At 40.9% G+C, this 13490-nt stretch overlaps 1 protein-coding gene across 2 annotated transcripts in view; it reads right to left on the bottom strand.

Moving 5' to 3' along the window:
• MARCHF3 (membrane associated ring-CH-type finger 3) overlaps window positions 1-13490 on the bottom strand; it is a 140896-nt gene that overhangs the window by 109755 nt on the left and 17651 nt on the right. The gene's annotated exons all lie outside the window — the stretch shown is intronic.

Genomic DNA, 13490 nt, shown 5'->3' with positions numbered 1-13490 from the left:
AGCCGCTCACTTGACAAAAAGACATTTGCTACTCTCAATTCTGTTTCAGAACTGATTAGTACTAGAAGCAAAAAAAGTGTTCCAAAATCTGAAAATCCTAATCCCTCTCAGTCACAAAGGGAATCCCTTTTCATCAAAGACTTTAAGACTAAAGCAACGTGGACCAAGACCCATGAACTAGACTTGGGTCTCTTCTTCAACGCTTGAACAGCAATGAGAAAACACTAGGAATCTCTCCACCCATATCCACATGCATGCCTGAGTGTGTACACATGCATGTTAAAACAAATTCTGATCCCTTTTTCTTTGTCAGAGGTAAAAAGCTTTGCCATATCCTATATAATAAAGAGGTAATATGCAAATTGACCATCACTCCCTCACAAGATGGCTGCCTTTGACCAGGCCGGCAGGGGGTTTAGTGAGGGATGACCAAATGACTGAACAGCAGGCTGCTTGGGGTGACCAGGCTGGCAGGGGGGCCGTGAGGAGTGACCAGGCTGGCAAGGGAGGCAATTGGGGCGACCAGGTTGGTGGGGGGGGGGGAGAAGTTAGTGGCGACCAGGCCAGCAGAGGGGGGCAGTTGGGGGTGACCAGGCCGGCAGGGGGGGCAGTAAGGGCTGACAAGGTTGGCGGTGGGGGGGGGGGCAGTTAGGGGTGTCCAGGCCGGCACACAAAGGCAGTGAGGAGCAATCAGACTGGCAGGTGGGGGGCAATTAGGGGCAACCAGGCAGGCAGGCAGGTGAGCGATTAGGAGCCAGCAGTCCAGGATTGTGAGAGGGATGTCCAACTGCCGGTATGAGCGTCTGACCCCTGGTGGTCAGTTTGCATCATAGCGACCAGTCGTTCCACCAGTTGATTTGCATATTAGCCTTTTATTATATAGGATTTGCTTAGTGCTCTATCCTAAAAGAACGCACTTGAGAAACACTGTCCTCTTTTTGCAAGTTTAGGAATAAGAACAGGAGACTCCCCTCCCCAATCAATAGGCTTACTATCTTTTGCCATCACTGGTACCCAATGTGAAAACGCCAAGGGCAATCTTTCCTGTGGATTCAGATCCTGTTTCTAATAGCAACAGTAGAATAAGCTATTCAATGTATTTTTCTGAATACCAGTTTACTGGATACCTTATTTTTTTGTAAGATTATCCTTTTTTCATACTTCCTCCCTCTCTCTTGAGGAACTATGTTAGATCAGCAGTAATTCTCTGTGTCTACTTAGTACATCTGGCCAACCTCGCCTTGTCTGCTACTATTCTTAGGGAATTAACCACAGTCAGTTATTTTAGAAAATTATCATAATCAATAATCTGCTGATTGTTTATTGCGAGGGGAAAATGTTGAAGCACTGTTATTACAGAAACCCAATGGAGACTATTGGTAATCTAAGAACCGAGGAAATATTAAGAGAGTAAAAAAGAATATTATTCTCGGAAAGGAGAAACCAAGATGGCAGCATAGGTAAACACCTAAACTGCTGCCTCGCACAACAATCTCAAAACTACAACTAAAAGACAAAACAAACATCATCCAGAACCACAGGAAAGCTGGCTGAGTGGAAATTCTACAACTAGAAGGAAAGAGGAAAGCACACGGTGAATCAGAGGAGCTGAAAAAGGCTGAGGTACGGAGACACGCGCACGGGCGGCTGAATGCCTGGCTGGCTTTCTCTAGCGGGAAGGAGACAAAAGCTCCCGACTGCGCTGAACCCCAGTTCTGACTGCACTGAACCCCAGTTCCGGGGAAGAGGCTGGGGACCCAGGCTTATATGGGGGAATCTGGACTGTCAGGCAGAAACTCAGGGGAGCTGCGAAAGGCAGAGGTCTGGAGGCGTGCGCACGAGTGCGCGAAGAGAGGACTGACTGCTGAGTGTGCCACTGGCTTTCTCTAGCTGGAGGGAACCGGAAGCTCCCGACTGCGCCGAACTCCAGTTCCGGGCAAGAATCTGAGAATCCAGATTCATTGGGGGAGAAACTGGACTGTCTGGCAGTGGGTGAAACTTGAGGGCAGCTTACTCTTAGAGGTGCTTGCAGCGATTACCGAGTGACACTGAGACCCAGGGGCCTCATAGGGCAGGGCTGACGGGAAGCCAAGACTGTCTGCTCAGCCCTGAGACTCCACCCCATCCAAGCTGAGCACAGAGGCTTTTGCAATTTTGCAAGTCTTGTCTCATAAGGCTGTCTCCAGCACAGAAGTCCTCCCGACGTAGACACAGTGATACCAACAACAATCAAGACTTAACTACAACAAGGCTGTACACACATTCCACAAAGGGGTGAACCAAGAGTGTCCACCTCAGGTAACTGGGGAGGCCGAGCCACTGGGCCATATAGGACACCTAGCACACAAAGCTACCCTACCAACTCAGGGAAGCAGCAAAAATGCGGAGACAAAGAAACAGATCACAAACAAAAGAAATGGAGGAAAACAAACGACTGGATATAGAGTTCAAACCCACGGTTATAAGGTTTTTCAAGAATTTCCTAGAAAAGGCCGATAAATTTAGCGAGACCCTCGAGGATATGAAAAGGGATCAACTAGAAATTAAGCATACACTGACTGAAATAAAAAAATATTATACAGAGACCCAACAGCAGACTAGAGGAACGGAAGAATCAAGTCAAAGATTTTAAATACAAAGAAGCAAAAAACTCAACCGGAAAAGCAAAAAGAAAAAAGAATCCAAAAATTTGAAGAAAGTGTAAGGAGCCTCTGGGACAACTTCAAGCGTACTGACATCAGAATAATGGGGGTGCCAGAAGAAGAGAGAGAGCAAGATACTGAAAACCTATTTGAAGAAATAATGACTGAAAACTTCCCCCACCAGGTAAAAGAAATAGACTTACAAGTCCAGGAAGCACACAGAACCTCAAACAAAAGGAATCTAAAGAGGACCACACCAAGACACATCATAATTAAAATGCCAAGAGCAAAAGACAAAGAGAGAATATTAAAAGCAGCAAGAGAAAAACAGTTAGTTACCTACAAGGGAGCACCCATACAACTGTCAGCTGATTTCTCAACAGAAACTATGCAGGCCAGACGGGAGTGGCAAGAAATATTCAAAGTGATGAATAGCAAGAACCTACGACCAAGATTACTCTACCCAGCAAAGCTATCATTCAGAATTGAAGGTCAGATAAAGAGCTTCACAGATAAGAAAAAGCTAAAGGAGTTCATCACCACCAAACCAGTATTATATGAAATGCTGAAGGGTATTCTTTAAGAAGAGGAGGAAGAAGAAAAAGATAAAGATAAAAATTATGAACAACAAATACATATCTATCAACAAGTGAATCTAAAAATCAAGTGAATTAAAAATCTGAGTAACAGAATAAACTGGTGAATATAATAGAATCAGGGGCATAGAGAGGGAGTGGACTGAAAATTCTCATGGGGAAAGGGGTGTGGGGGATGCGGGAAGAGCCTGGACAAAAATTGTACACCTATGGTTGAGGACAGTGGGGGGGGGGGAGGTAAGGGCAGAGGGTGGGGTGGGAACCAGGTGGAGTGGAGCTATGGGGGGAAAAAAGAGGAACAATTGTAATAATCTGAATAATAAAGATTTATTAAATTAAAAAAAAATGAATATTATTCTCTTCCTCAAAACCCTCCTGACTAGAATCATAAAATGACTTCTTCAATGGCAGGAAATATCTCATTATACCAGAAATCTTAGGTCTAGGTGAATTGTTTTTTCCTTTTATTTTGTGTAGGTCCCAAAGTAAATAAAGAAACTTCTTCTTGCCCTAACTGGTTTGGCTCAGTGGATAGAGTGTCGGCCTGAGGACTGAAGGGTCCCAGATTCGATTCCAGTCAAGGGCATGTACCTTGGTTGCGGGCACATCCCCAGTAGGGGGTGTGCAGGAGGCAGCTGATCAATGTTTCTCTCTCATTGATGTTTCTAACTCTCTATCCCTCTCCCTTCCTCTCTGTAAAAAAATCAATAAAATATATTTTTTTAAAAAAAGAAACTTCTTGTGCAAGGGGAAAGGAGGACCATGGAAATACAAAAGCAGCAGCTACCAAGTAGTCCACAAGGCAGCCAATGCGCTGCATAACCAGAAGTCAACCAGGCCTGGCTGCTGATCAAAAGCGCTGACTTACGGGGAACCAGAATTCTGCTCTAGAGGCTAAGAATAAAGCTTAGAGTTCCTGCTCCTTTTTCAAGTCACTCCTTGGCTTCCCTTAACTTGGAAAATGCACACAGCTTGGATCAGGGGTGAAACTGGAGCAGCTACACTAGATGGGTACTTGGCCTCTGACCAACATGCTTGTCTCCTGACTTTGCTCTTAACAAACCCAGTGCAAACATTCAGCATTCCATGGCTGAGGCCACATACGGAAGCTATCAGGTGGAGATGGCCACAAATGTACTTTCTCACACTGGGGAGAACAGATGGGGAGATGAGGTGTGTGTGTGTGGTGGGGGGGGGGGGCCCCCACAATGGAGGTAGGGATAAAGGAGCCTCATGAATGCCTTAAAATCCAAGCCAGGAGGACAATTAACAGATATTCCTGTGGATGTCAACCTGAGAAAAGCCATTGTTTAAACAAAAGTCTTATTTATTCACCTGCACCACTCCTTCCTTGCCAATCCCCAGGCTATGCCAAAACAAATTGAAAAGCTATAAAGATTTGTGGTTAAAAGAACAAGCTCCAAAATATTTGTGGATATTACCTAAAGGGGCCTCAAAGTGATGGACTGAAGTAAAACTAAGAACTGGAAGAAATATTACCGCATGTCACAAGACATCAGGAAGAAAGTATACATGGCAAAAACTAGAGAGCCTCTGCCCTAGCCGGCTTGGCTCAGTGGATAGAGCATCGGCCAGTGAACTGAAGGGTCCCAGGTTCGATTCCGGTCAGGGGCACATGCTCGTGTTGTGAGCTCGATCCCCAGTGGGGGACGTGCAGGAGGCAGCTGATCCACCATGATTCTCTCTCATCATGGATGTTTCTATTTCTCTCTCCCTCTTCCTTCCTCTCTGAAATCAATAAAAACAAAACAAAACAAACAAAAAAAAAAAACTAGAAAGCCTCCCAGAAAGTTCTTTCTAAGCAACACTTTTCAAGGAGAACTCGCATATTGAACTTTCCACATAATTGCTTTTCAGGTCTGTCTCCCAAATAATCTCTCAGTGAATATCTAAGTCAGCAAAACAACAGGAATTTTTATATTGATTCTACAATACTGGCAGGTCTGTGAGCTGTAAGTCTCAGTTGGAGTAAACAAATAAAATATTGCCAATAAGGATAAGAAGTTTTTATCTAATGTAGATGATGCAGAAAATGGGTCCGTTTTCTTCCTTTTTTTTTTTTTCCAGATGGCGGACTTATACAATGCTCATTTTTAGGGCAATAATGTCCAGACCAGCATTCAATGAGCCCATTAGAATCAGCCAGTCCAGCATAACTTCCTGGTCCCCCTGCACCTTGGGGACATGGAGTTTATTTACAGGGCAAAGTCCTCAATGACTTGACCTAAATCTTGGGCCTTTAAGCTCCAAACTCCTTATAGGCTACTCTCTTACAGGCTACTATCTCACTGACTTTCAGATTTGACCCTCACTGTTCTATTTCCAGGCATAAATTTATCTCATTGCCATTACATTTTCTGCCCGTCCAGCCACCTTGCAGTAATGTCTCCCAGCTGATTCAGCCCCTGGTCCTCTGGCACCTGGCCACTTCAGGGGGAAAGCACCCCCCTTCAAGCTAAAGAGAAATAATCACTAAAAGAAATTCCTTCTAACTATGAAATGAATGTTCCAAAATGCTCTCCCAGTGAATGGCATTATATTTTAATATTTCATAGAAGATACTAGCATTCCAGAAATGAGGTCCAAGTTTATTTTCAAAACATCCAAATGGTCATCTTCTCTATACATCAAATATATAATCTAACCTATTTGGTCAACAAATATACCAAATACCTATTATTGTACGGCTGCTAGTGTTGAAGGTACAACAAATAAGGCACTGCCCTCACCCTCAAAGAACTTAGCCATTACTAATGTACCACAATGTATAGAAATCAGCCAACTCCATCGAAGCCATATCATGAAACCAAAGCAAAAATACTAACAATGCCTTAGTCATTCTAAACTTTATAGTTTTCAAAAGGCTATTACATATATTTTAATGTTAATGATCTTAATTTCTCACTAGTGAATTGAAAGAGATCCTTACATCATTTAGCCAACTTTATTTGTGCCACTGCCCTCTCTTTTAGCATACATCCCTCATTAACCTCCGTTTCCCCAAAACCTAGGAGGCATCATGCTTCCATACCATTCCTTTTCCTACATGTTCAATTCATTATCAAGTCCCCTTTGTTCTGACACGTCTCTCCATCCCCACTACCATCATTTTACCCAAGCAATCATCAGATCTCACCTGAATTACTGCAGTAACCTCCTAATTGGTGGTCTTGCTTCCACTTTTGTTCATTACAATCTATTCTCCACGCAATAGCCAGTGCTCAGAGTACCCACAGCGTGCAAGTAAGTCAAGGTGAATTAGGTCCCAGCAACTTTCATCAGAACTAGAACACTGGGCAGTGATATAACGTGCAGGAGGATGAGGAATAATTTGGATTTGGCAGTGCCAGTGACCTCATAGCATCACTCCTCTTTGAAAAAGGCAAGAATGAATTACTTTATGTAAGACCCTAGGAAGACAGCTGTAATCATTTGGATGCATGCCACTTAGAGACACACTACAGAATGGACACTACATAGTGACACATTCCAGAGGGTATGGAATGAGAAACAGAGGAAGACCCAGGATGAATTGAGTAGACTTAGTGAAGAATGACATGGCACAAAAGGATTTAAAGAATGAAGCTGGGAAGCCAATGATACCCAGCCACCAGAAAGACATTAACCCCATCACAAGTGATGAAACCATTTAAGAATTCCATCCACATAGCTATTTCAGCCCTGATACCATTTGTCTGGTGATTATCAGAAGACCGAGCAATAGAGACAAGAGTTATATTTAAAATGTGTATTAGTTTTCAAGTTCCTCCCTCACCTCTTGTTTTAAGTCTGTCCTATATACAACTGGCTATGAAAGATGTATTGCCTGTCACTATTCTTAGTGTCTCTTTCATTGAAAATAAACTGATGTTGTATTTGGATGGGCAGAGGGATTTATAAGTGTAAAAGTTCTAAAGGGAAGAGATGGCTCAGAGATGGTGGAAAACAGTTTTGAGAGCCAAAAACTGGAGTCAACTGCTACTATGTGTGGTCAGGGTTGGTTTGTTTGCCTCCTCTCTGTACTGACTTTAAAATAGTTATTTTCATTCCAATGCTGCCTTGGCACTAAGACCACCACATCAGAGTGGAAACTGTTGACAGGCCATTTCCCAGAAACTAGACAAGTATGCCCTCCGGTGAAACAACATTACTACAGTACGTTTAGGAGGTGGTTAGGCCCATTAGCATCCCCCTGGAATTTTTAACACAAACAGAATCCAACCCCGTATGTCATATTTCAGGATGGGTGATTTCCTTGTTACAAGCCCAGTTCCTTTTATAAATCAGATGTTACTGGGGGGGGGGGGGGTGGCGGGGAGTTAAGACAAAATTAATTTCTAAGGAACCAATGTTGAGCTATTACTACAATGGAGTATGCTGGCAGGAAACTCTGCCTGGAGGGAGAGAGGAGAGGACAGAGCACAGGCCACAAGTCCCACTGGACTGAGCAACTTGGAGATGGAGATTCTGTCTTATTTCTCTTAAGCTCCAGAACCTTGCAGGTGCCCAGCACTCACTAAATGCTTGTTGAATTGAACTGACAGTTGTAGAAAAGAAAAGAAAAAGAACTGAGAGTGGAAGCTTGGTGAGTGGGATGGAAAGAAACTAGAAAAATAAGGGTTTGGGCGTATTAGAGGAGTAAATAACTCTGGTAGGAAATGAGTGGAGAGAGAAAAAAATGTCAACAGTTTACCAAAAAATAAATGGAGAACCAAATGTCAAAAGAGGATCCCACAAAAACATCCCATTCATACACAAATGTGCATGTGTACACACAAACATACAGGCACACGAGCCTGGTCAATACCAGCGCGGGAACTAGAACTCTCCCTGAAGGGCAGAAGGGGTCTGGGAGGTGTCCTGTTTGTTTTAGGCCCTGCTCCCGACAGGGGGCAGCTGAGGAAGGCTGGGGGCAGCTGGTGGGGTGAACACCAACTGGAGGAGGCACTCAAGCTGGAAGCATGTCCACGGGCAACACAGCCCCAGACACTGGACTCCATGAAACACAATGGATGAGTCTCTTCACTAATTCTGAAGGAGATCCCTTTTAGTCCTGTTTTCTAATATAAACCAAAATTTACCTGACAATTCACCTTGTTTTTATCATCTATATAAAGCAACGAACAAGCTGCACTCTATAAATAGGTTTGCAAACTGGGCTGTGCCTTTTGCAAACATTAAAGTGGAAATGGTCCTGACACAGATCAATAATGCTTGCCTATTTCCCTGTGCTGTTCTGTTTATTTTTAGTCTCTACACAGAGCTCAATACCTGTAAGAAAAACTCTATATCACCTTCCAGAATATTACCAACTAATGACCAAAGCAGAAAAAAAATTTTTGCATTTACTTTATTCCTATTCGTTCATTTTTTAAAAAAACAGAAATAAATTCAGACTCGGCAAAAAATGGTTGTATTACCTCATTACATAGATTCAGGCCTTTGGGGAAGAGATCATGAAGCTTATAAAATTCCATACCTCCTTTATTACTCCCTGTTTTCTTTCATTTGCCAATTTATCTAAGAGTTCAGTTCTCTATTCCACAGGCAAAGAAGTGCATATTAGTGTACATAAACACAAAGAGCTTTGGGTTGCTTAGAAACAGGAAAAAGTATGACCCCCTGCCTCACCTCCCTTACATCATTTAGCACATGAAGGAAACAGCTGCAAACCCCAATGAGGATCATCACGAGCTTCAGGGATATAAAAGGTGCATTAGAAAAAGCACTGGAAGCTGAAGCAATTGGGACTTGATTCTCTACAAAGGTTGCCTTACCCATCTCTGCATTTCTTATGGAGTTTAGCATAATACCCTCATGCAGTTGGTGTCATTTATTGATGGCCAAATAAACAAGTTTCTCCTAAACATAAATCATATTGTGATTATTTGTTGCACACTGGAATCCCCAATGAACTTATGAATTCTTTGGGGGTCCAGATAGAGTTCCATCCTCATGTTTTTGTCCTCAGCAACCAGACCAAAGCCTGAAATGACAGATGATTAGGAAGTATTGATTGGAAGATCAATTATGTCACTGTGTGATGCTGGGTATATCCTCATCTAGGGGATTTAATGGAGTCCATGGCAATAGCCATCAGTGGGCATGTGATCACCCTGAATTTCTGGGCAAAATTTTATTTGCTGGAATGTGTGCATAATTTTTCTGAGAAGAGGACACATATCTTTTATTGTCTCAAAGAATCTGTGGCTATTCCCTGACCCCAAAAGTTTAAGAATCTGTGGCAGTAGTCTCCAACATTATTGGATCATGAATCCCAATACTAAAAAACTTTGAGCCCGGACAGCATGGCTCACTGTTTGAGCGTTGATCTATGAACCTGAAGGTCATGGTTCGATTCTTGGTCAGGACACATGCCAGGTTGTGGGCTCAATCCCTGGTGTTGGGGTGTGCAGGAGGCAGCTGATCAATGATTTTCTCTCATCATTGATGTTTCTCTCTCCCTCTCTGTCTGTCTCTCTCTCTCTCTCTCTCTCTCTCTCTCTCTCTCTCTCCATTCCTCTCTGAAATCAATAAAAATATATTTTAAAAAAGCTTTGAACATGCACACCATGATCATGTACTAGATATGCACACATGTACTATATTAGGTACATGACACAACAAACATCAAAATGACAAAAGTAAAGGTAAATTGAAATAAACAATACTTTAAATATTTATTTTTATTGAATTTATTAGAACAACATTAGTTAATAAAATTATATAGGTTTCAGGTGTACAATTCTATAATACAACATTTGTATATTGTAGTGTGTGTTCACCATTCCAAGTCAAGTCTCCTTCCATAACCATTTGTTCTCTCTTTACCCTCTTCTCCCTCCCCCTATCCCTCTTTCTCTCTCATACTGTTGTCTGTGTCTGAGGGTTTTTTCTTTTCTTTGCTTAATCCCTTTACCTTTTTTACCTGGCCCCCAACACCCCTCCTCTGTGACAGCTCTCAGTCTGCTCTCTGTATCTATGAGTCTGTTTCTATTTGTTTGTTTATTTTGTTCATTATATTTCACATATGAGTGAAATCATATGGTACTTGTCTTTCTCTGACTAGCTTATTTCACTCAGTATAATGCTCTCCAGGTCCATCCATGCTGTTGCAAAAGGTAAGATTTCCTTCTTTTTTTATGGCTAGGTAGTATTCCATTGTGTAAATGTACCACAGCTTTTTTATCCACTTAAACATTTATTTTATTTAAATATACTTAATAGTACAAATCCATTTTATTTACTAAATAGTAATTATTTTATTAAGAGCAATTTGATTGAATATAGGTCATGTCTGAAAATTTAGATTTAGTTATTTGTGATATGTTAATTTTAAGGTCAGATTCTAAGTTCAGTTTATTTTACATACCTGGGTTTTAATGACTGTCACAATTTTAAGCAATAAAATCACAATACGATCTAAAAATTTCCAAACACCTTCCCACAACATTCTTTCTATATTTTAATTTCCTTAAAATTCAGTTATTTTCTTCCTTATTCTTGGAAGGACAAATTAATTATGCTTCCTTCTTTCTTTTAAATGATCTGTAGGTAGCTACTGAAGTTGCTTATTATCACAGAAACAATTAACAAAATATAGAAGCCTTTCCTCTTTATAAAAAGAAAAATAAATATAACTTATCTGTAAGTTTAAGAACTCTCAAGTAATTTTCAACAGGATAAACAGCAAAACTCTGTGGGATACAAAAGAGTTTCATGGTCCTTCTCAATTTAAAATGTTGTATTAAGTGAGTTCTCTACTATGCTGTATATTAAAGGTCTGTTTTTATAAAATTAACTAAAAGTAACATCTTGCTTACTTTTTGTATATCTCTGGCTTCAACATCTTGGTTGCACTAGCTTGATATGAATGATATAGTGAATGAATTTATCTCTTCTAACCTTACCCTAGAATTGAACAGCTGCTTCTTAAGAGGAAACACTACTCGATGTTTTTCATAAAACATTTTCATAAAGATTGTGAATAAATCTCATCTAGTAGTGGCTTACCAAAAAGAAGCACTTAGTGTATTTAATTGGTGAAACAGAAGTGAGCAAATACAATAGGTCAGATCTAACAACTTACAAATTTAAAACAAGTGTTTTGCCCTCCATAACTTGTTTTAATACAGTATTTGTTTCTCCAAGATTTCAGATATATCTTTAATAATACTTTCAACAGCATTTTCTGGCAAAGAAACTCATTTTAGATAGTTTTCTGGTCTTGTATTAGGTGAAAGAACATGTATTTCCTCAAGATGTGTGCTTTTAACTTTTACATACAAGTTAGAAAACTTCACAAGAGGCTTCACAACACTATTTAGTTTAGTGAAATTTTGTGAAGATTAGAAGGTAACTTTTAACACTGGATTTAAAAAAATGCAGAGGTTATCCTCCAGGTTTTTAAAAATCATGGTACCTTCATTATTTCTATTACAAAATTTCTCAAGGCAAAGTACACACTCCCTTCCAATGTGTGCATTCTTAATGACAATAGATAGAAATCCTTCTTACAGTTAGCCGTCTTGGTAATTTTGAGATCTGGGGGCTAACTTCTGGTCAAAACTGACTGTATTAGTATTGTTTTTTTTAATGCATAAGATGACTAACAAAAAAACTTGTCCTAAAAGGACAAGTTAACTCCTCCATTTCATACTGTTCTCTTGTGCTTGTTTGTAAAATTAGTGATATCTTTAATCCACTTTTTGTTTTTGTTTTTGCCAGAATCTCTTAAAGCTACTTCTTTTGTTTATTTTGTTGTTGTGGAGGGCTAGTTTAAAGCAAACAAATTAATATTCTGCAAATAAACTTAACTGGACACTTACAAATACAATGCAACATGCTATAGATAAGTGAGGGGCCAGTCACTTATCTGTTGTTTGAGGGGAACCTATTGCTCTCTCAGAACCCAGGGCCTTCTGACATGAAGAACAGGGAAGGGTGCAAATGTCAACTCATATATAGTAATAAAGCTTAATTTTCTTATTTTGGGGGTATTGAACATAAGTAGAAGTTCTAATATTTTCTCCTCACACTCAGTGGTTTATCTTGCAAACTCCACTTTGGAAATCGTTAGTGCTATTTCCAAATCAAAAATTAAAACTGATGGATGGTCTGCTAGACTGGCACTGGCTCTCATTGTTTGACTGCTCAAAAGAGTTCGTGGATAATCCCTGAACTTCTGTTCGGAGAAACTCTCCATCCGAAAGCCCACTGAGTGAGGAACGAAGGCAGTGGGGGTTTTCTCCTGCCATCACCTAGAAGATAGTCCGATTGACTTCACCAAGAATAACGGGATACGGTTCGCAAGTCTCTGTCTCCATGATAGACTATATTCACCTCTCAAATGGACTGGCAGTTTTCAGCCTCAACAGACATCGAAACATGTGATTGTGAGGTGTTGCAAAATTATTCAGCACACACTCATTTTCGCTTAGAAGCACTGACAGCTGCAAGTGGGAGGGAAGTGATGGGGTCATGTGTTTTCACGGTTGTTCTTCTGGACAGCTCTATTTTGTGTGGGAAGAAGAAACAAATTGTATCTCTTATGTGGAAGGGAAAAGTTTTCTAAATTTAGAGTCTTTTATCACCTGGATTATTTCCTTTGAACATGTTTTTCTACAATTGCCACACTGCAGGCAGGGGCTCAGGAAGTCTCGTGTGCTCCAATGCAGCCAGCGATAACGAAGTCATATGCCAGGCAGCTGGCCAGACAACCCAGTTCAGTGACCAAAGCCTATTTCAAGAGTCTGAAAGGACAGTCCTAAACATCTAGAAGAAATTATCTGTCACAAGATCTGGTTACCTATAAGTAAAGTCTCTTAAAGCACTAGCAACAACATAGGTGAGTTTTAAAATTAAGACAGAGCCAAAAGATGAATTTGTCCAAATTTCCTCCATGAAAACACTAGCTTCTCTCCTGTTCTTCGAGAACTCTTGAAAAGGAGATTACAAAGCCTCTAATTCCTTTTATTTATTTATTTTTAAATCCTCCTTCAAGGATATTTTTCCATTGATTTTTAGAGAGAGTGGGAGAGGGAAAGACAGAGAGAAACATCGTTGGAGAAACACATTGATTGGTTGCCTCCTGCACGCACCCTGACCAGGGCTCAGGCCAGGGAGGAGCCAGCAACCCAACCTTGACTGAAATGGAACCCGGGGCGCTTCAGTCCACAGGTTGTCGCTTTACCCACTGAGCCAAACTGGCTAGGGCTCTAATTCCTTTTAG

This window comes from Eptesicus fuscus, chromosome 4 (assembly GCF_027574615.1).
Source record: "Eptesicus fuscus isolate TK198812 chromosome 4, DD_ASM_mEF_20220401, whole genome shotgun sequence".
Classification (NCBI taxonomy): domain Eukaryota; kingdom Metazoa; phylum Chordata; class Mammalia; order Chiroptera; family Vespertilionidae; genus Eptesicus; species Eptesicus fuscus.
This window is presented reverse-complemented; position numbering and strand designations above follow the sequence as displayed.